This window comes from Eptesicus fuscus, chromosome 2 (genome assembly GCF_027574615.1).
Source record: "Eptesicus fuscus isolate TK198812 chromosome 2, DD_ASM_mEF_20220401, whole genome shotgun sequence".
NCBI classification, from domain to species: Eukaryota; Metazoa; Chordata; class Mammalia; order Chiroptera; family Vespertilionidae; genus Eptesicus; species Eptesicus fuscus.
This window is the reverse complement of record NC_072474.1, coordinates 60,719,229-60,743,415: the sequence shown is the minus strand read 5'-3', so window position 1 is coordinate 60,743,415 and position 24,187 is coordinate 60,719,229. Positions and strand designations below refer to the sequence as shown.

The following is a 24,187-nucleotide window of genomic DNA, read 5'->3' as shown; positions in this document are numbered from 1 at the left end:
TCTTTTCTTAATTTTGAATATTGGATAGCTGAAAATTGATAAAGGGGCAGAATATAGAAGAATATTTTCCTTACCTCTCTTAGGGCTAAAAAAGCTCAGAACTTTCTTACCTTCATTTGAACATCTTTGATGTGCCTGATATTGTGCTAGGGACTAAAAATGTAATGATGATCAAAATAAAAAATGTTCTCTGTCTGTAGGGAGCTTATAGTCCAGTGTGGAAAACAGCTACTAATAAAATATTTATATAAACAAGTGTAAAAAATTCAACCATGACAAGGCTACATAGGAGAGGATCCAGGGATTCTATGAGAACTCATAGTAGGAGAATTTGACATGGTCATGGGGAGGAAATGGAAGGGCCTCCTTGCATATATCAAGCTAAGACCTGAAAGGAAGGAGAGGTTAACCAGGTAAGGAGGAGGGAAAACATTCCTGGCAGAGAGAATAATATCCCTGTAACTCTAAATTGGGATAATATATACTGAATAACTTCCTTGGTGCTTCCCTATAGAGGTAGTCACCTGCTCCAAATGGTCATGTGGCGTTTTGGAGCGGGAAAAATTAAAGAGTCACCCATTGGTTGACCACAAACATTTGATATCATGCTGAAAATTCCACATGAAGCTTTTACACCATATGAACAACACCTGTTTAGAACAGTAGGTAAAGAACCAAACTTCATCTTTGATTTGAATGAATTCATCAGGCACAATAAACAAACATAGATGAGGTAATAATTCTGCAAGTATGGTCCCTGGATGAGTAGCATCAGCATCACCTTGCAAACGTGTTAAAATGCAAATACCGTATTTTTCGGCATATAAGACGACTGGGCATATAGAAGATTTTCCTGGGTTAAAAAGTCGTCTTATACACCGGAAAATACGGTACTTAGGCCTGCTGTAGACCTAACTGAATAAGAAACTCCTGGGGGTACAAGCCAGCAACTTGTGTTTTAACAAGTTCTTTAAGGATGTTCTGATGCATTTTATGTTTGAATTGCTTAAGAGTAAGAGCATGGTGACCTTTGGGAAGTTGTAGGGGTGACCACTGATTGAGTACAGACTGGGGACAGATAGTAAAGCTTTGTCGTCATTCTTGTTGCTGCTGTTATTTTCCCATCCAGGGACTGGAACTTAAACAAAATGGTGTTAGGTCCCACCCAAGATGTTTGATTAGAATTAGGATAAATCTAAAGAAAAGTAATTCCTTTTATTTAATACACTTACCTAAAATCTAGCTATTTTAATAGGCCTTGTAGCTTTGTTTGCTTTATTTTAATTTTTTCAGGAAATTTGAAAGTATAGGCACTCTAGGCTATAGAACAGGTAGCCATGCTCCAAAGGTGTTGTTGAAGAAAGGATATGTTGGTGGCATTACTCAGTTAATTAACAATAGTCAGTTAATATTTAAGAAACATTGACTTGTGAGGTATTGCATGGAAGATCCTGATAAGAAGATGTCACTGTTGCCCTTAAGGGATTTATTCAGATCAGATGCATATGAAAAGTTTACTGCTTCAAAACAGTGTGCCAAATGAGTGATAAAGACAATAACTACAGATGTTCCTTCAGAGGAGGGAGAGATATACCTTTTTATTGTACTAATGGCAGGATCACTGCCCTAGCCATGACTCGTGGAATATAAGCATCTTGCATACTCTTGAGTACTCTTTCTTTCAAATTTCATAATTTTAATAGAGATTTAGTGTCTGAATGTAAAGTACTTGTCATTGAGATGTAATTATTGCATAACATATTGGTACATTACAATAAAGAGACTTACTGGATGTGTTATAAAATTAATTGTAAGGCAGCTATGCCCTAAACACTGTCCATGGGAGCTGGTTACCATAGGCCTTCAGTCCAATTCACAGAATAGCATCAGTAATATAGACAAATTGAATTTGGATTCCTTGGCCGTCTGGAGATTACCAACTATTATGATTGCCAGTTGGAAATTTCTTTTTTTTTTTTTTTTTTGAGGAATATTATGTTTATTTGATTGAGTTTATCTGAAATCTAGGATTTTTTATTTCTTGTATTTGATAGCACACTGTCTTTTTTTTGCCACAAGTTTTTGTGTTTTTTTCCCTTACTGAACTGAAATTTTTTTCCTTACTGAACTGAAATAAATTTCCCCTCCTATAGGAAAGCAGAGCATTCCTATGAAACCTTTTGTTAAGCTGAAATACGTAAATCAAAGAAGCAAATGCCATTAATTTGTATGGGAAAAATTTTTAGTGTTTCCAGATCTCCCAAATAACCTACCAAATCATGCCAAATATGTTTAATTACATCTAGTTTCATGTTAAGTAACACCTTTGTAAGTTCTCTTAGGCTTTTCTGATTACCTTAGAGCACATTTTTATAACAGATATACAAGGTAAATGGAGATAAAGCACAGAGGCTCACAGACACAGTTCAAAGCTGTGAGAGCTTGATGCTGAGTGTGGTTCCCAGGTGTTATAGAACAGAAAGAGTTCATCCACAGGGCACCAACAGCCAAACAGAATTGCAGTGGAGGCGCCATCCAGGAGACCAGCAAACTGGTGCTCCAAAGCCCGAACTCCCCATGACGGGTAGCTTACTAGAGTATATAGGGCAAAATCGCAAGACACTGGGTTAGGGCTTCTGGGTCATGCTGGGAACTGATTGGTTGGAGGTGAGGAAGAGTAATAAATCATTTATTTCTCTCTTGAGGACAGTTTTGAGATCTGTTCCCTTGTTCCTCTATTCAGTCTCATGGGAAAGTAGCCAGGGGGCCCATCTACCGTAGGACTCAGGCACTGATACATAACAGCTCAAGATGTTATCTTTAGCTGGCCAGAGGTCTAGACCTTGTGACCAATATTATCCAGATTCTGGCTGCTATCTTTTGCTGCCCCAGAGTTGCTGATTATCCAGGGAAAAGGCTAGGTCTCTGAGAGATAGAGATGATTTCTGAAGCTAGGATTTAAAGCTAAATTTAATCAACATCATAAGGACCCTCAGTTTTACTGGGAAGAGCTTGGCAGTACCACTCTCGCTGCCCAGGTGTCCAACCTCTATAATGGCTCTCTGCAAGACAAATGCTGAATGCTGTATTTTCACTTTTTTTTAAATAAAAGCTAAAATCCTCTTTGGAATTCTTTCAGTTAGCAAAGACCAGTATTAATATAGATTTTTAATAAAAGCCAAGTGGAGTAAAATAGACTTTCAAAAAGCGGGGATACCTGTATTAGTTTGCTTATTTTGTGGTTCTGTAATAAACACTCTTATGAATAATGACTAGTATTGTTAGTGAAATAAAAGCAGGTAAAATACAATGGTCTCTAAGAAATTCATTTTCTTCTCTTTTCTGTGTCTTAGTTTTGGTTCTTAGGAATGGCTTTTTCTTCCTACCTTTTTGTTTTGTTTTGTTTTTTTGTTAATTCTCATCCAAGGATATTTTTCCATTGATTTTTAGAGAGTGGAAGAGAGAGGGAATGACAGAGAGCAACATTTATGTGAGAAACACAACGATTGGTTGCCTCCTGAACGAGCCCTGACCAAGGCCTGGGCTGGGGAGGAGGCTGCAACCAAGGTACATGAACTTGACCAGAATCCAACCTGGGACCCTTTGGTCCGCAGGCTGACACTTGACCCACTGAGCAAAACAGACTAGGACTCTTCCTACCTTTTTTAACCTGTATGTTCCTATGTGTTTTTCAGTATTTAAGTGAAAGTTGACATTCCTATTAGTAAAAGGCTGGTAATAAGCATTTCTACTGTAGGGTTATTGAACACAGGTCAAGATAATTATTTCTTCATCTTTTTGAGTCTCCTTGCAATTTTAACCTTTAAAAAACACACACATACAAACTTGTGGTTAATATTTAAATAATAACCATTACTAAGCATGACTTTGTTGGAAGACACCATATTCATATGAGTTTCTCTTCAGAGGAGGAAAGGTAAAACTTTTTTCAAATGTATAATTCTACACATTTATTTGTTTGGTTGGATAATAATTGGTTTTCCTGTGTTATGTATAAGTTTCTTAGTTTTATTGTCTTGTGTTTATTAAAATTTGCGATCTGTGTGATTACTTTTTAGAATTTTTTGAGATTTGGTTGTGGTCTTGCCCATGGTCTAATTTTATAAATAATCTGGGAATTTGGAAAATATTTTCTGTGTCTAGGGTATAATTTAAGCTAATTCATGCATGTGCTTTGAAAATTTGTCTAGGTTTTTATTGCTTTGTATTCTTGATCTGTCAGATATTTCGGGATAATTAAAATCTTCCACTATAATGATGTTTTTGTCTGTCTTACTACTGTCATCATGTGTTTTCATGCAATTTTATGTGATATGTATAATGGCTAATTTAAATAGATTGGATCTTTTATCAATTTAAATTAAGCCTTTCTTTTCTTTTTACTCTTTACCTTAAATTCTGCCTAGTCTGCTCTTAATATTACCACCTCTGCTTTCTTTTCCTTGCCATTTTACCTAGAATATCTTTCCTACTTCATTTTCAACTTATCTGTGTTGAAAGTTAGGTATTTCTTATAAATAGTAGATAGCTGGATTTCACTATTTTTTGGCCAGCTAAGGCCAAAAATTAAATTGAAAAATTAAATGTGGCCATTGAAATAAAAATTCTGGAGAAATTTTATTAAGGGTCTTCCCTTCCTAATTATATGCTTCTTATTCCATTTTATTAACAGATTGGAAAGCATAGCTTATTAACTGATTGAAAAACATATACATTTAAGATTTTAGCTTTTACATCATGGATAAACTCATGCAGTAGCTTAGTGGTCCTAGATAATAAAAAGCAATGTCATTCTCATACACATTCTGGGAAATTATTGCTGCCTTGGAAAAATTAGCTTACAATTATATTAGTTGCCCAAAACAGTGATTTTTTTTAAAAAGTGATGAAATGATTGCTCTTTGCAAAAAATCCACCATTGAATCTGTGGAATTTTAAGGTGTAAAGTAGTTGATTGTTGTGAAATTGCCTCTTCGCAACTAATGAGAGGGAAAGACCCAGTCTCCCTGGCTTAGGCAAGGACAGAAATCCCATGTAAATTCCTTTTATTATGTCTGTAATCATTTCTGGTTTCCTGTTTAACAAATAAAATAACAAATTCATGAAATTTGTAAATTAAACCGTTTAAAAGATAACAAATAAAACATTTTGATAAAGAGAAGTACTAAAAACAAACAAGTAAAGTTGCTGTAACTCTGAATAAACAAATTCAGAGTTACCAGCAAGTGTCCTGGGAAAATTGAGAAGATCATATCACATTTCTTATTGTTTTTGGAAAACAAATTTGGATATTCAGAGAACAGGGTATATAGAATCCTTTGGCTGTATTTCATTATAAATGCTTGTTATACCCATGAGTGAAAACTACAAGTTACTACAGATAGCTAGGACAGATATTAAATAAATAACTTTGCTCTTCACTCATTAAGAAGTGTTTAAAAATTAGGATTTGTAAGTACCTATTTAAACAAACAGTATTACTAGAGAATGACCTGTTATTTTTATCAGCAGAATTATATGAAATATTAAGTGCTTCCTGTTTTTATTTTATAGAATTGCTTTCATTGAATAAATACTTTCAGGGAAATGTCTTTGCTATTGAAAGGGAAATAAACATGTAAGAACTATATAAACTCAGAGCCACACATACACATATATTTTTATTTATGAAATTAAACTATTTGAACTAGAAAGATCTTCATCCATTTTACCTGACTAATCATTTTTAGAAATAAAGAAACAAGGTCTAGTTTATATGACTTATAAGAATTAATATTGGCTGAATAGAAATGATACATCTATTTTAAAGTAAGCTTTAATGAGCAATACCTATTTAGACCTGTAAAACCACTTTATTTACACATTAAAATAAAGTATTAAAATTGATAGCTCTTCCATGAGCATTGCAACAGTATATTTAGAAAAAATGTCTGTGACAAAAGTGACATCACTTTATATTATACAGATATTAAAAGAATAATAAGGAAAATTATTGGAAATTTTAATAATTTACATGAAATGGACACCTGAAAAGACACAAATTACCAAAAAAAGCTCACTCACAAAAAACAACAACCAGACAACCTGAATTGCCTATATCTATTATATCTATTAAGATGATTGCATATATAGTTTAAAATGTCCCACAAAGAAAATTCTAGGCCCATATTGCTTCACTAGGGAAATTTAAAAATTTAAAGAAGAAAAAGCAATTCTATATCAAATACTTGAAGAAGGTAGAAAATGAGAAAATACTTCTCAACTAATTCTATGAGGTTAGCATTACTATAATATCAAAACCAGACAAATACACTAGGAAAAGTAAAACTATAGACCAATATACTAGTACCTTATGAACACTAATGCAAAACATCTTAACAAAATTTTAACAAATTGTATCCAACAATATATAAAGGTGATAATAAATACATCATGATCAAGTAGATCCTAGGAATACAAGATTGGTTTAACATTCACAAATCAATCAGTATAATTCATCATATTATTAAACTAAATAGAAGCAAAACCATATGATCATTTCAGTAGATGTAGAAAACACACTTCATAAGATGCAACATCAGTTCCTCATTTAAAAAAAAAAAAAAAAAGCACCTGTTAATAAAAAAGAACTACCTCGCCTGGCCAGCATGGCTCAGTGGTTGAGCATTGACCTATGAATCATGGTTTGATTCCCAGTCAGGGCACATGCCTGGATTGTGGGCTCCATCCCCAGTAGGGGGCATGCAGGAGGCAGCTGATCAATAATTCTCTCTCATCATTGATGTTTCTATCTCTCTCTCTCTCTCCCTTCCTCTCTGAAATTGATAAGAATATATTTTTTAAAAAAGAACTACCTATAACTGATAAAGGGCACCTACAAAAAATGGATAGGTAATATCATACTTAATGGTGAAACATTAAAATTTCCTTCCTATGATCAGAATAAGCATTTCTGCTCTCTTTACTTATATTCAGCATTGCATTCAACATTCTAAACAGTGCAGATGAGGCAAGAAGAAGAAATTAAAGGCATCCAGATTAGAAAGAAAGCAGTAAAACTATTCATTTGAAAATTACGTGAATATCTACATAGAAAATTGGATGAAATCCAGAAAAAAAATCTTTAGAACTGAATTCAGCAAGTTGTGGGATATAAGATCAGTATACAAAAATCAGTTATGTTCATAAACAGTAGCGAGGAACAGTTGGAAATTGAAATTTTAAAATACTATTTTATTTTTAAAAAATTTTAGAGCTTATTTGAGCCAAACATATGCTGAGGAGCAAGATTTCAAATGCTCCTGAGAATAAGTTTCACAGCTCCTTTTATGTCTTTGAAATTAAGGAGGGAAGTAAGGAAGATTACATAAAGGCAAGGTGAGAGGAAGCAGTTTGGGAATGGGATTGCAAATGGATTCTGTGTTTTCTTGGTGGTGGTCATGTGAAGATTGGATTATAGGGTAGTTAAAATTATATACTCTTTTGAGGTCTCTCTCCCCCTCCCCCCCTCTCTCTTTCTTTTTCCCCATCTTCTTTCTTCTCTCTGTAAAATCAATAAAATCATTTAAAAAGAAATCACTGGAAGACTAAAGGCTATCCAGATGAGGGATGGCAAATACATGGCATAAATCCCACCCTCTTCCTTTGCATGCCATGACAAACATCACCAATTAATCATGGTACTTTTTCCTGCTAAGATTACAATTTTTCTTTATATATCAATTTCAGAGAGAAGAAGTGAGAGAGAAATAGAAACATCAATGATGAGAGAGAAACATCAGTTGGCTGCCTCTTGCATGCCCCCTACTGGGGATCCAACCCGCAACCCAGGCACATGCCCTTGACCAGGAATAGAACCATGACCTCCTGGTTCATGGGTCGAAGCTCAGCCACTGAGCCAAACCAGCTGGGCTAAGATTGCAATTTTTCTATGTTGAAATCTACAAAATTGTGAAGACTGCTTCTCCCTGTCTGAGATCTCACTTGGTCCTTTCAGTTGAAATATTACCAGACAGGGACCAGGCCCGGAGTGGGTCTGCCTCAGGCCAGCCTGTGCAGGAAAGATTTCACAAGATGAGTCCAGGTGATTTGGAGAGTATGTTTATTTAAGCTGGGGACAGTGAAACAAGGAAAGGCTTAGGATAGGAGAAACAACAGGGGAGAGCATCGATGGGACTGCTTTGGCTCTAGAAATGTTATAGGAAAGAAATGAGCTTAGGCGGGGCTGCTTTGGGTCACTGAGAGGTCAGAAAAAAGAGGTTCTTAGAGACAGGTTCAGGGGGTTAACCTGGGACAAGCTGCTGCTGCCCATTGCTCCCCTGTAAGTTAGCATTTTAAATTGGTAATTAGGAATAAATCTGACAAAAGATGTGAAGACCTATATAATGAAAACTAAAAAACAATGCTGAGAGGAATTAAAGAAGACCTAAATAAATGGGAAGGCTATGCTGTGCTCCTGAATCAGAAGACTCAATATTGTTGTCTAAATTCTCTAAATTCTTTATTTATTCAATGCAATCCCAGTGGGTTTTTTGTTTGTTTTTAGAAATTTGTGAGTTGACTCTAAAATCCATAAGATAATTCAGTGGATTTAGAATAGCCCAAACAGCATTGAAATAGACCAAAATTTGAGGACTCACATAACCTTATTCCAACATTTATTATAAAGCTATATTAATCAAAATAGACAAATAGATCAATGGAACATTATAAACTCTAGAAGAGATCCACATTTATATAGTCAATTGATTTTTGAGAGAGATGCTAAGGATAGTCTTTTCCAGGAATGGGACTATAATAATTGGATATCCACATACCAAAAATTTTTTTAAAATATATTTTTATTGATTTCAGAGAGGAAGGGAGAGGGAGAGAGAGATAGAAACATTAATGATGAGAGAAAATCATTGGCCTGCTGCCTCCTCCACACTCCACACTGGGGATCAAGCCTACAACCCGAGCATGTGCCCTGACTGGGAATCGAACCCTGACCTCTTGGTTCAAAGGTTGAAGCTCAACCACTGAGCCACACCAGCCAGGCCCAAAACATTTTTTAAAAATAATTTTTAATCTTACCCCATACCACATACAAAAACTAATTCAAAATGGGTCATAGATTTAAATATAAAACTTAAAATTGTAAAAGTTATAGAAGAAAGAATCCTATATAATAAAAGCCTAGGTGGCGTCACACAATGTCATCACAAGATGGCCACCCCCACATCACCAAAAATGGCCGCCACAAGATGGCTGCCCCCATGTCATCACAAAATGGCTGCCACAAGATGGTCACCACAAGATGGCCAGCACGGGAGGGCAGTTGGGGGTGATCGGGCCTGCAGGGAAGGGCATTGGGGGGGACCAGGCAGTCGGATATTCCCCAAGGGGTCCCAGGTTGGAGAGGGTGCAGTCCGGGCTGAGGGACCCCCCCCCTCCCTGTGCACGAATTTCATGCACCAGGCCTGTAGTAGGAGATAATAATTGTGACCCTGGATTAGAGAAACAGTTCTTAGATATGATACCAAATGCTTGATTTGTAAAAAAAAAAAAAAAAAAAAAAAAAAAGATAAAGTGGACATTATCCAAATTAAAAGCATCTCTTCTAGTAAATACATTAAGAGAATGAAAGGAGTTAAAATGTGGGAGAAAATATTTGTAAGTAAATTATATAATGGATATAGGACTTATATCCATAGTATATAAAGAACTCACAAAACTCAATAGTAAGAAACAAACAACTCCCCCAAAAAATTGGACAAAAGATTTGAACAGAAACTTTATCAAAGAAGATAACATGAAGTTATTAGTCATCAGGGAAATCCAGAATTCTTAATATCATTAATCATCAAGAAGATGCAAATTAAGACCACAGAAATACTAGTACACATCTATTAGAATGTTTAAAATTTACCAGACTAACCTCACCAAGAATAGCAAAGACTTGGCAGCAAGTGGAACTTTTATACATGGCTAGTGAGAATGGAAAATGGTATGGTTTTACATTTTGGAAACTGTTTAACAGTTTCTTAAAAAGTTAAATATACACGTACTACCAAAAGAAATGAAAATATATTTCCATACAAGGACTTGTACATAAATGTTCATACCAGATTGTTTTGCAGTAGCCAAAAGCTAGAAACCAAATGTCTATCAACGTGAATGGGTAAACAAATTGTGGTATTTCCATGTAATGAAACAATAAAAGGATCAAACTGCCTGGCCAGTGTGGGTCAGTGGTTAAGCCTCGACCTATGAACCAGGAGGTCATGGTTTGATTCCCAGTCAGGGCATGTGCCCGGGTTGTGATCCCCAGGGGGGAAGTGTGTGCAGGAAACAGCTGATCCATGATTCTCATTGATATTTCTCTCTCTCTTCCTCTCCTTCCCTCTCTTAAATCAATAAAGATGTATATATTTTTAAAAGGAGCAAACTATTGATACATGCAACAGCATAGATTAATTTCAAAATAATGAATTACACTGAGTGAAGGAAATAGACAAAAATAATACATGTTGTATGATTTTAATCTAAAATTCTAAAAAATACAAACTAAACAATAAAGGTAAAGTTGATCAGTTGATTACCTGGGGATGAGAGTTACACAAGGGGAGGAGGAAACTGGGATTACAAAATTGTATGAATAAACATTTGGATGGTGGATATGTTTGTTATCTTCATTGTGGTAATAGTTTCACAAGTATATTCATATCAGAACATCAAATTGTACTCTTTCAATATGTGCAGTTATTTAATTAAAGCTTCTTTTAAAAATATAACAAATATTTTCCAAAAATTGTTATAGTTTTTAAATTAAGACCTTGACATTTTTCCTTATTAATTTAAAACTAATTTTTTTTGTTTTGTCCTTAAAAATATATGTTTTTACTGATTTTAGAGAGAGAGACAGGGAGAGGGATAGAAAGATAGAAACATCAATGAGAGAGAAACATCTATCAGCTGCCTCCTCCTGCATGCCCCCTACTGGGGATCGAGTCCGAAAACTGGATATGTGCCCTAACCAGGAATGGAACCAGTGAACTCTTGGTTCATAAGTTGGTGCTCAACCATTGAGCCACATCAGCTGGGCTGAAACTCATTGTTTTTAAAAGAAAATGTTTTCCAGTAAAAAGCCACAGGTGGCTAATGGCTACTGCACTGGAATGTGCAGATAGAATTTGATGTCTTGCTAAATCGTGGTTCAAGAAAAAAATCAAAGCAGTGCATCTTCATATGAAAACAGAGTATTACTGTCAGGGAAACCCTCTCTGAACAAATTAATAAAAAATGTATTTCAGTTAGAAGGAAGAAGATAGCAAATGAACTAGTCAACATGATGGTAAATCTAAACAATCATTAGCTGTATAAAAGCTTAATAATGATGTAACTTCAAAATTACAAATAAAATAACATTTAGATTGATATAAACCATAGGAATCAAAACAATTTAAGGGTTTGATTCTGTTCTTGAGAATTGTAGAGATATTGACTTTAGAGTTAGCATAGTCAAATAAACCATAGAAGGAAAATGTAAAACTTTCAATCTGATAGAACAAAAGGAAAATAAGCAACTCAGTGTGTGAGAAGGAAGACAAAGCACAGAACTTAAATATTTAATTCCTAACTTTTTTAAGCCTTTATAGGAAATATAGCAAGTTTTTATGGATTAAGAGCTTTTGCATAAATAGTGTATAGGGCTTTTAAAAGACCCAAACCTAACTTGTCTGTATTACATTTCCAATTATCTACAATCACAATTTTCCTGTTTAACAGGGTGCATCAGTTGTTTTTGACATGCTACATCTTGCCCAGCATTTATAAGACCAGAATTATCAGGTTCTTCAAGTTAAATGTGTTTGAACCTGATAAAATTACACTATTTGTTCCCTGAAAACAAATTATAAGACACGAAATTAATTTAATATCTAGCATTTAAAAAATGAATAATGTGGGTTGTTTAACAAGTGTTTGAAGCACTTAGAGTAAACCTCTCCTGTCTCACAAATACATAGTCAATACGTACACTTGTTTTGATTTGAAGTTATTTGGCTCTAGATTTTACAGACCATTTTATAAACTTAAAGAATCATACATGTAGAAGGGAAAGTTGCTGCAGATCAAGCTCTCTATCTCTAGTGCCACACTTGCTGATTTTTTTGTGATTTTACTCATTATAATTATTGTTTCAATTTATATACTTACTACTGACCTGGTGCATGGATTCGTGCACATTGAAAGGAAATTAATTAGAAGGTGGGCAATGGGGCAGGTCTGGGCGAGAGGGGCCGGACATGCCCTGGAGCCAACCTCCCAGGCTGAGGTTGAGTGAGTGGTGTCCCTCCAGCAGGTAGGGTCCCTCGGTCTGGCCTGTGGGGATCGGGCTGAAATCAGCTCTCCGACATCCCCAGAGTGCAAGAGGGCACTCTGCAAAGTTGCTGTCGTACAGGGTGTGGAACGCAAACGCAAGTGTGCAGTAAACCAGATTCGGGCCGACAGTGCCCCAGCAACAACATAACCCAAGGCCAAAGGTAGAATCGTGAGGCCCCGCAAGGAATCCTGCATCACCCGAGAACCACCGCTGCCAAGACACTGCAGCTCTGCAGCTCCTGCATTGAGTGTCTGCCCCCTGGTGGTCAGTGCACATCATAGCAACTGGTCGGACTGTCAGATACTTAGCATATTAGACTTTTATATATATAGATAGGGATTTTTTTCAAATGTTGAGATAAAATATATACTGTAAAAAGCATTATTCTTGATTGTACAGCTTGAAGAATTTTATGAATGTGTACACTCATATAACCACCACTGGGTGTTAGAATTATTCTAGCACCCAGGATAATTCTAGCACCCAGGAAGGCTCCCTCATGCTCCACTGTAATCAGTCAATTCTGGGTTACCAAGAGTAATCATTATTATGCCATATCATGCAGATTAAGTTTTGCCTGAAAATAAACATGATACAAATAGAATCATACAATGTGAACTCTTGTGTTTTCTGCCTTCTTTTACTCAACATTCTGAGATAGAGTAAATATCTGCTTTATGTAACCAAGTTTTTCAAAGAATACATATTACAATTTCTTCACCCTATTCTCAAATAAAAGAATTAAAAGGTGGCTTTGTGCCTTGTATCACTTAGTAATAGTTAAGATTTTTACTTTTTTAGGGTGATGAGCACTGGTCATGGTTAACATTTTTGTGAGGAATGCATCCTTAATATTTCTTTTTGAAAAATGAAATAGTTTATCATCCAAATAAGCCTCCTTTCCCCTTTATTCTTTTTTTTTTTCAGTGAAACAAAATATAATCTCAGAAGTTATACATGAGAACTTAGTCTAAGGTAAATACGGTATTTCAAACTGAGTGGAAAAATGCAGTATTCAGTAAATGGGATTGGGACAATTGGAGAACCATCTGGGAAAAAATGTTGTATTCATACCTCATACTTCATAGTAGAATAAATCCCATATAAAACAATGATGTATCTGTAACAAAACAAAAGCAAAAAATGTGCCAGTAACATAGAGGAGTATTTTAAAACTTTCTAGGTAAGAGACTCAACCAAGAAGGCATAAAAGATAAGACTGATAATTTAAACTATTAAAATAAAACGTCTGCATGGCAAAACCCAGCATACACAAAATCAAAAGACAAACTTGAAAAATAATTACAACTCCACTGACCATGTGCTTATTTCCACAAATCAATATGAAACAGATCAACAACACGAAAGAAAGATAAACAAGATATAAAGAGTTAGTGAAACCTGAGAAAAGACGCCCCCTTATGTACAACAGGAGAAATATAATTAAAGTTTTACTGAGATAGTCTTTTTTTTTTAATTTCTTTATTGATTAAGGTGTCATATTTGTCCTCATCCCCCCATTCCCATCCCACACCTCTCCCCACGGATGCCCCCACCCCCCTGTTGTCCTTAACCATTGGTTAGGCTCGTATGCATGCACATAAGTCCTTTGGTTGATCTCTCCCCCCTACCCCCACATTCCCCTACCCTCCCTTGAGGCCCGACAGTCCGATCGATGCCTCCTTGTTTCTGGGTCTGTTCTTGTCCATCAGTCTATGTTGTTCATCATTTCCCCTAGATGAGTGAGATCATGTGTTACTAGAAATATACTTATAAGAACCGAATGTGAGATGAGCAATAATAGTTATGCTGACAGGCAAATGAATCAGTCTGTAGTGAGTTTCTTTCTGGACCAACAGTTCTTTTGAGACACAATTTCAATGTCCACCAGTTCCTTATGTGTACGTGTCGGCACTGACTTTTCAGCTCTGGATGGTGGACAAATGGTGGTAATGCAGGTCCAACTCCCTCTGGTTTGGTCTCGCCCGGACCCAGGGGCACGGCTTCACCCGGACTCAGGGGCCCGTGGCCTCACCCGGACCTAGGGGCGCGTGGCCTCACCCAGACACAGGTGCACGCGGCCTCACCCGGACCCGGGACCCAGCCTCACCCGGATCCAGGGGCGCACGGCCTCACCCGGACCCAGGATCCAGCTTCATCCAGACCCAGGGGCGCGTGGCCTCACCCGGACCCAGGGGCGCGTGGCCTCTCCCGGACCCAGGGGCGTGGCCTCACCCGGATCCAGGGGCGCATGGCCTCACCCGGGCCCGGGATCCAGCTTCACCCGGACCCAAGGGCGCGTGGCCTCTCCCCCAGGGTGGCGGCCTCACCCGGACCCAGGACCCAGCCTCACCTGGATCCAGGGGTGCACGGCCTCACCCGGGCCCTGGATCCAGCCTCACCCGGACCAAGGGGCGCGGCCTCACCCAGACCCGGGACCCAGCCTTACCCAGACCCAGAGGCGTGAGGCCTCACCCAGACCCAGGGGCGTGTGGCCTCACCTGGACCCAGGGGCGCGCGGCCTCACCCGGACCCAGGACCCAGCGGGGCTTCATCTTCTTGATCCCAATTCCTGTCGGTCAATTCCCTCTCAGCAATTCCTTCGGCCATTTTCTCAAAGCTCCGGGGCAGCTGCCGCAGAATTCGTTGGGCGGCGGGCTCGGCGAAGCTCCGGTGTGCCCGGTGCGCGGCGGCGGGCTGGTCCGAGGTCATTGCGGCGGCACTCGGGTCTGCAGCGGCGACCAGTCACCGGGCGAGCGCTCCTGGATCCAGGACCCAGCGGGGCCTCGTCTTCCCGATCCCAACTCTCATCGGTCAATTCCTTCTCAGCAATTCCTCCGGCCATTTTCTCAAAGCTCCGAGGCGGCTGTCGTGGAACTCGCTGGGCAGCGGGCTCGGCGAAGCTCCGGTGCGCCCGGTGCGCGGTGGCAGGCTGGTCCGGGGTCGCTGTGTCGGCGCTCGGGTCTGCAGCGGTGGCCGGTCGCCGGGCGTGCACACCTGGCCGCTTCCGGGGCGCTGAGATTCTCGAAGGACTCGGAGGTCAGCAAGTGCGGGGTCTCCCACCCCATGTCTCCCAGGGGCTCGTCTGTCTGTGCTCGGCAGCGAGTGGAGCCGTCCCCTCAGCTGGAGACCGCCGGGGGAACTGCGCCGAGCACGCTCCAGGCCGCCATTGTGTCGCCAGAGCCGTAGTTCTTAACGTGTGGTCTTTGGCTCACCGGCATCAGCATCATCCCGTGTACCCCTCTCTTTTATTCTAGTTGTAGAGCATCTGCTCAGCCAGCCCTCCGGTGGTTCTGGATGGTGTCTGCTCTGCTCTCCCGTCGTAGTTTCAAAGTTGTTGTGGTAGGCAACAATCAGGCTTCCGCCCTATGCCTCCATCTTGGTCCTCCTTTGTATAGTTAAGTCTTGATTGTTGTTGGTGTCACTGGGAGGAATTTTCCTCCAGGCCAATTGGCTGTGAGGACCCACTGTATCTATAAAGGAAGAGTTGCTGTGCAGGAGACACGTTTATGGGCCGGGACTTGTTCCAGTAGGGCTTTGGCGCTCACTGAGTCTGCTTCTTGAATGTGTCCCTTATGCGAGTGGTTGAAATCTGGTTTCGTCTCACACCGACCACTAGATGCCCTCGTTTCTGGGTCTCCAATGGGGTGCAGGTCAGCTACTGTCTGAGGCCACTCAGCAGGAGTTACAGCAAAAACCGCAGTTTTCTCCTCTTTGCTTGAGTGGTTTTGGAGCAGTCTGACTGGAGCTGCAGTTTATTTGGTTAAGCTGCCACAGGGCAGGTCATTTATATGCAAAAGCTGCAGTTTGGAGCCTGGGCGGGTTTGTAGAATGTGCGGGGCGGGTCTCAGGGCGGGGCGGGGTCTCAGGGCGTCACTAGGCTAGGGCGTGGCAAACCGCAATGGCTGCAAGTCTGCCTTTTCTGCCTTTTCTGCCTTTCCGCATTTCCAAGTCCCCGCGTCCTGTGCTCCAGCGCAGTAAACACTGATTGCTGGGCGCACCTCTGCAAGAGAGTCGCTCTCACTTTCCGACACGATGGCCGAGAGTCTAGCTTCTCCCCGTAGGTGTCTGGGTCTCCCGTGCATCCCCAGAAGCTGGATTTCAGGGTGATGGGGAGCTAATCTCCCCTAGGGTTGGAAAAAAAGCCACGCGTCCCTTCCCCCGCCACCAGCCCGAGCCACGCGCCTCCGCGTTTGCTCTTTTCTCTTCCCTCTTAGTTGTAAATCCACCATTCAGCCAGCTCTCCTGTGGTTCTGGGTGGCAGACGCTCTGTCCTCTAGTTGTATTTTTGAAATTGCTGTGCGCGGCGCAGTTCATTTGTTTAACTTTGCCGCCATCTTGGTCCCCCTTTATTCTTTGAGAAGGAAAATTTCTTTAAGATGTAAATGGAGGTGGCGGGGGCGGGGAGGCAGTGATTGAAGAACAGGAGAGAATGGCATTAGTGATCACAAAAATATGTTCCATAAGTAGTTACATATCAGGATTCTGTGGAATCATATCATCATATTAAAGCAAATTCCTCTCTAGAAAACTATATATTTTCTTTCCCCTCTGAAACTGGAAATATTAACTAATATTCATTGACCTTTTCATCAGTTATCCAAAAATGAGATAAATGGTAGTCACCCCTTGACTGGTTTTTCACACTTTGTTGTATAGAGCAGGCCTTTAAAAGTAAAGAGAAGTCGCTGAGATCATTTTTTTTTCAATTTTTTTTATTAAGGTATTATATGTGTACATATCTTACCATTGCCACCTCCCACCCCACTCCCATATATGCCCTCACCCCCCAGAGTTTTGCATCCGTTGGTTATGCTTATATGCATGCATACAAGTCCTTTGGCTGAGATCATTTTTTAAAAATTGTGCTCCCCTTTTCCCCCACTCTATGCAGATAGCAAGGGTGGAAGAAGATCTCCTTTAACTTGAAGCTTCCATATTGAAAAACAAACCAAAAACCTGATGCTTTATAAAAGGCCTTTACCATAAAACTTATTTCTATTACTAATTACCTCAGTTATAGTTTATTTTGTCTGGAAAAATATAATGTGGCAGCTGTATGATCTACAGAAGCTGTCATGAAGTTGTTAGGTGGCAAAATAAATGCGAGTGCTTTAAAAGAAGCTTAGCACTTGGTTCTAGAGTTGTTTCAACAAAATTAATAAGCTAACAATAAGATCAGGTTTTTAAATAGACTTTACCATTCACGATTAACAGTTTTACAACTGCTTGAATAGGATGGTCAAATAAACTATGACTGGTGTATTTTAAAAAGAAACTACCTTAAAGCAAATTCTTTTGGAAGTCCACTGCCTATTACATTTATGTGGAATAATTTTGTTCTGAAAAAATTGGATCTTTCTTGGAAAATAGAAATTGGTGTTAATCCCAGGTATTTTTCTAGGCACTGGTTGTATGCTTATGGTATATTTATCTATCAGACAGGATAGAAAAGATCAAAGATGCTCACTCCAAGGCCTGAGGAGATACAATATAGATATTAATTGGATTTATAGAAAGTGTCAGAGAAGAAACAAAATGTGTGGGCAGTTAGTTTGTACTTTACTTTAGGAGTGCAATTTAAAAATAAATTTTTAGTTGGGTAAGGCAACTTATTTCTGAATTCACAGTCAATGACATCCTGAGTTTGGTGTAATTTGTTTAGATTCCTCCTTATAAACAGAGAAGAGCTAGTCAGGTCTCACTTCTAGTTTAAAATTATTTTGGATACTAATTTTGTCTTTCTAATTCAAAATGACTTTATTAGAATTTATATAAAATAGTTACTTGTAACACTTTCTGGCTTGATGCAAGTCTTGTAAAATGCCTCACTAGTGGCTTTATAAGCTGAAAAAAATTTTTATAAGAATTAGGGGAGGATATAAGTCATGCATACTCCATGACGTTTTTAGTATCAGTCAATTGACATAGAAACGGAACAAGTACAAGGTCAAGAAGCAACTTAATTGAGCTATGATACCATTCTATTAGTGGTCTTTATGTGTGTGTCGGGTAGATTGGTATGCACATCTGAATTCCTAAGAAAGTTTTTAAAATATACTGTGCAGAATACTGTGCCCCTTCTCCAGAATTCACATAAAAATTATCAATGACTGAAGAGACAGAAGGTCTGTGTGCTTTCTTAATTTCTCAAGCCCCCAAAGGCAGATGCTTTGGAAATAACTTTGTTTCAATATTACAATGAACAAAGCTGACCCTCCCTTTGAATCATACTTCAAAAAATAACTAAAAGTAATAAAGCCTGGAGAATCAAATTAAAGATCCAGAGTATTCTCTGGGTGAACAATTTAGAGTTCTTGGTGTTTGAAAGGTTGAAGAAATGTTTTCTTTATAATAGCGCTCTAAAATAATGTGTGTGTGATCTGTGGAATATAACTGGAATTGTAAACATTTATTATTTCCAAGTATTTCAATTATATTATTATAGTGGCATTGTACCTGATCTTTAGGAATTCATAATTTCTATCCTTAAGCCATATATATTCTAGAAGAAATATTTTGTTCAGCATTTTGGCCTGTAATTTTTGGGTATGTACTTTTTATTGTTGAGGATAAAGCAAGTTGGTGAGAAAGGTGGAAACCAAAGGAAAAACTAAGAGGAGGAACTTAATATATCAAAGGAATAAAATGGGCAGATTTCTCAGAATATGATACAGATGCCAAGAAGAAATGAAAGGAACTGTTCCTCTTTCTTTCATGCTTCTTCTTTGATCAGGAGGCCAAGGAGATTTGCTGAAGAAGAAAGCAAACTCTCAGAGACTTGCTTCCTTCTCTCCATATTGTCCAGCTATTTAAGCCCTGTTGCTTTTAATAATTATAACCAGTTTCGCTTTACTAATATAGATTGCCTATATATCACTTTTGTTAAACTCAATCTCATTAGTGTTTAGTTAACCAAGATTCAAGGTTTGGAATTACCTTGAGTCTTACAAGCATATAAGAAAACAAAACTACAATAAGCCTAATTGATCAGAAACCTCACCAAGATTCCAGGCGTTGTGGCTTGGTTAGATTGGTGACTTGCATGTGTTTAGTGTTTAAATAAAAAGAAATAAAAATTAAAATATGTGTTTGTGCAACAAAGGATCACTGCTAAGAAATAAAAATATCTTTTGTCTCCTAGTGAAGAAAAGCTCAAAATATCAATTTGGAATGACAGGTTTACATAATTTCATGTTAATTAAATTGCTGTCACTTCTATTACAAATAACATTTTTCTAAAATTATATGCTGATGCTGTAGTTTATATATGTTCACTTAAGTAAATATCTTCATTTGATAATTTGTATTATACCTAAAGATAATGACTAGATACAGCAAAATATCTATTTCATATGTATAGTTACTCAATAAGTATTAATTGGCTTGATTGTAAAATTTTAAACCACTTTTTCTTAATTGGGGATCTAAGCTAACTAGGAATACCATGTGATAAATAGAAGTATATTCCCCCAAGGAATTAAAATAAAAATTAGTACTATTTTAGGATACTTTGTACCTTAAATCATCTGTATTTATAATATAACTTATAGGTAAGAGATTTGTATGATTAGCAAGATCTGGGACCTACTACATCAGAATATAAGTTCTTAAGGATGTAAGGCTTATAGGAGTTTATTAAATGCTATTTGAATACTTGGCTATCTCAAGAAAATTTACATGATGTAAAATACCTTTGAAGAGACTATCATCAATTTACATTATATAGATGTCTTAATTTCAGTCACACAATTTTATTTTCATAAAGGGATTACTACTTTGTTTCATATTAGAGAAACTGAAGTTTTAAAAAGTAGTAACAATTAATATGAGAAATTAATAAAATTTGAATGGGAAATCAATCTGTAGCACGTACTATAATTTTCAGTGAGCCGTAAATAATTTATCACAAAGCTTTACTATCAAGAAAATATTAAAACACAAGGGAAATACTAAAAAAAATTTTTGTTTACTTGTTCATTGTTATACCAGATGATTGATTTAACTACATATACAGGCAGTCCTCAGGTTATGTCGGACTCGATGTGCATCATTTCATGGTTACATTGCCATCTCCCATTTATTTATAAAAAAAAGTTCCGTCATTTTGACATATGTACATATGTGCTTTATGTTTTTTTATTATTTATTTACCACAAGTAAAGGTCAGGAATTGTTATCTTTCTTTTAAATATTTTTTACTGTTTCACTTCGTTACTGCTGTGTATGTGCTCCATGTGAGTGACGTAGGTGCTTATATAGGTGGGTTCCGACTTACGGTGAAAATCGCATTACATCGCACCGTAGGATCGGATCTCTGACATAACCTGAGGACCTACTGTATTTTTATGCCCATATGAACCAAGTTTTTGAGAGAATTCTGTACTATAATGTGACTTCATTAAATCCTTCAGAGTTTGAAACTGTGGCCTCTGCATAGATTTTTGCCAAGAACCCAGATATCCTATCTAATAAAAGAATAACATGCAAATTGACTGTCATTCCAACACAAGATGGCTGCCCCATGTGGTCAAAGATGGCTGCCCCCATGTGGACACAAGATGGTCATCACAAGATGGCCAGCAGGGGAGGGCAGTTGGGAAGGACTAGGCCTGCAAGGAAGGGCAGTTGTGGGCAATCAGGCCAACAGGGTAGGGCAGTTAGGGGTGACCAGGCCTGCAGGGGAGGGCAGTTAGGGGCAAACAGGCTGGCAGGGGAGCAGTTAGGCATCAATCAGGCTGGAAGGGAGTGGTTAGGGGGTGATCAGGCTGGCAGGCAGAAGCAGTTAGGGGCAATCAGGAAGGCAGGCAGGCAAGCAGTTGGGAGCCAACAGTCCTGGATTGTGAGAGGGATGTCTGACTGCCCGTTTGGGATCGGGCCTAAATGGGCAGTCGGACATCCCTCGAGGGGTCCCAGATTGGAGAGGGTGCAGGCTGGGCTGAGAGACACCCCCCTCCTTGCACAAATTTTGTGCACTGGGCCTCTAGTCATATATAAAACTAGAAGCTTGGTGCACAAATTTGGGGGACTGCAGGAGGTTGGCCACCAGCCCGATCGGGGCCATCGGGGCCGGCTGGCCGAGGGGAGGAGAGGGACCGTGGGAGGTTGGCCATCCACGGGAGGTTGGCTGTGGAAGTGCACTGACCATCAGGGGACAGCTCCTGCATTGAGCATCTGCCCGCTGGTGGTCGGTGCATGTCATAGTGACCAGTTGACCGATCATTCGGTCATTCGGTCGTTCTGTCACTTAGGCTTTTATATATATAGATGGGAAGACTACAGTGACTCTATTTGTCCCTAAATAGGCAAAGGGATTTTTTTCAGGTAAAATAGGTGTCATTGTTGTTCTAAGACTTTAGATGATTTCCTGATACTTTTGGTGAGTATTCCCTTTTCATATTTGATACCCAGTTCTGATCATTTCTCTAATTTTAATACCTTAAATGGAAAGCCAAAAACTAAAATATAGGGGACCAATTAATGGAAATGGCAAGATCTCTCAGAAAAAAAATATGTGGAGCTATGTGTTAGTTGAAGGTTTTATTGGAAGGAAGCTCTAAGACCTTTCTTTGCATATCAGATTTCTGTTTATTTCTAACCTTTCTTCTAGCTGCCTGAAATTCTGTTTAAGCAACTTTTTCTGTGGAATGTTGGTAAGGTCTATAAATAGAATTGTTTGACTACTGGAATCAGTTCACATCAGATTTACTCTTTCATAATAATAACATTCTTGAGGACAATTATCACACAACTGAAATATTATAGGACATTAAATTACAAGCTTCTGGAATTTCATTTTAAAATATTCTTTTGTTAGCATTCTGTGAAGGACTTTGAATACATTTGCTTTAAATTCCTTCCTTTTAGATAGATAATGTAAGTAAATTAGACTGATTCTAGCCATGATTCTAAATTTCCTCACTTGTATGTTTGCATAACACTTTACAATTATTTTAAAATATATTTTGTGGTTTAATAGTTTTCTAAAGAATTTGGTACTTAAAGTTGTGTTTGTGTGTGTGTGTATAGGGCATTCAACAGCAATGTAGTTTGTTGTCACAGGTGCTTTATTACAAGACGTTTAAAAATCAAGTGAAAATATTTATGTCATTTGTGTGTGTGTGTTTTAACAAGCAAAAATATGACCAACCTTTCTAATTTATTTTCATTATTCTTCTCCACCATTCCTCTGTCCAAAATTCCTATTGTTCTATGTACAAACTTAATGATTTCCTGTCTACATGCCTTTGCTTTGGCTCTTCTCTTTGGATCTCCCCCTTAACCCTGGTCAAATCTTACTCATCTAAAGGGCCATATATAAAAAAAGAAATTAATTCTCTTTTCATTGTAGTTGAGGTAACTTTGCTGTACTCTATATCACCTTTATATTCTTTTTCTTGCTATATACATTATTCTCCCCAGTAGTACTATGGATCCTATGAGCAAATGACCTGTTATTTTTGGAAGATTATCTATATATATATATAAAAGGCTAAGTGACCGACCATATGTCCATCTGACTGTCCAACCAACCAGCCAGTACATATCACACGCACTGGCAATTTAAAAATAAGCATTGACTCATGCATATGCGATACATATAAAGCTCTTGCTGGCGCAAATTGCACACGTGTTTTAATTTTATAATACTACTAGAGGCCCAGTGCATGAAATTCGTGCATGGGGGGGTCCCCTCAGCCCAGCCTGCACCCTCTCCAATCTGGGACTCCTTGAGGGACCCCTTGATCTCAGTCCTAAACCGGCAGTCAGACATCCCTCTCATAATCCTGGACTGCTGGCTCCTAATTGCTCACCTGCCTGCCTGCCTGGTCACCCCCAACTGCACCACCCCCCCCTCCCAGCCAGCCTGGTTGCCCCTAAATGCCTCCCCCCGCCATCCTGGTCACCCCCAACTGCCCCCCTCTGCTGACCTGGTCGCCCCTAACTGCCCCCCTTGCTGGCCTGGTCGCCCCCAACTGCCCCCCCCCCGCCAGCCTGGTCGCCCCACACAGCCTGCTGTTCAGTCGTTTGGTCATCCCTCACCCCCCTGCCAGCCTGGTCGCCCCACACAGCCTGCTGTTCAGTCGTTTGGTCATCCCTCACTAACCTCTCTGCCGGCCTGGTTGCCCCATGCAGCCTGCTTGTTCAGTCGTTTGGTCATCCCTCACTAACCCCCCTGCCAGGCTAGTCATATGCAGCCATCTTTGTGAGGCTGTTATGGTCAATTTGCATATTACCTCTTTTTATATATATATATACTATTTTGACATGTAATATTTTGTAGTAACGTAATTACAACACGAATCTTTCTTCTAATTAATTTCCTTTCAATGTGCACGAATCTGTGCACCACCAGGCCACTAGTGTTTAAATATGTATAGTGCTTAAATTATGTTTTACTATAGATGTTCAAAGAAAACAAATAAGCAAACAAACACCTATTATATACAGCAAAAGTTAAAAGATACAGTTCTTGCCAGAATAATGTGTTTTCTCACCACGGTTGTGCTGGGTAAAGTGAAGAAATCTCTTAGTAATTTCAGAGTGATAAGCAACTATGGATTGCTTTTACCTCCCACAGTTTCTGTTCCATGCCACCCTGTCAAGGGAGAGTGTAGTCTGTGGTCAGGGATGATAAGGAGGAGATGTGCAGCAAGCTCTTCTCTGATCTGAGTGAGTACCAGCATCCAGGATGGTAGGACAGGACATAGCATTTAGACTTCTGGGAGGCATTTGTGCCTCCGTTATCTGTGATTCCCAGTAATTTAAAAATTCAGATGGTAACAGGTATTCCAGAAATAA

At 38.8% G+C, this 24,187-nt stretch overlaps 1 protein-coding gene across 1 annotated transcript in view; it reads left to right on the top strand.

Annotated features, from left to right (window-relative positions):
• Positions 1-24,187, top strand: part of PTPN13 (protein tyrosine phosphatase non-receptor type 13) — a 207,278-nt gene that overhangs the window by 42,957 nt on the left and 140,134 nt on the right. The window lies entirely within an intron of this gene.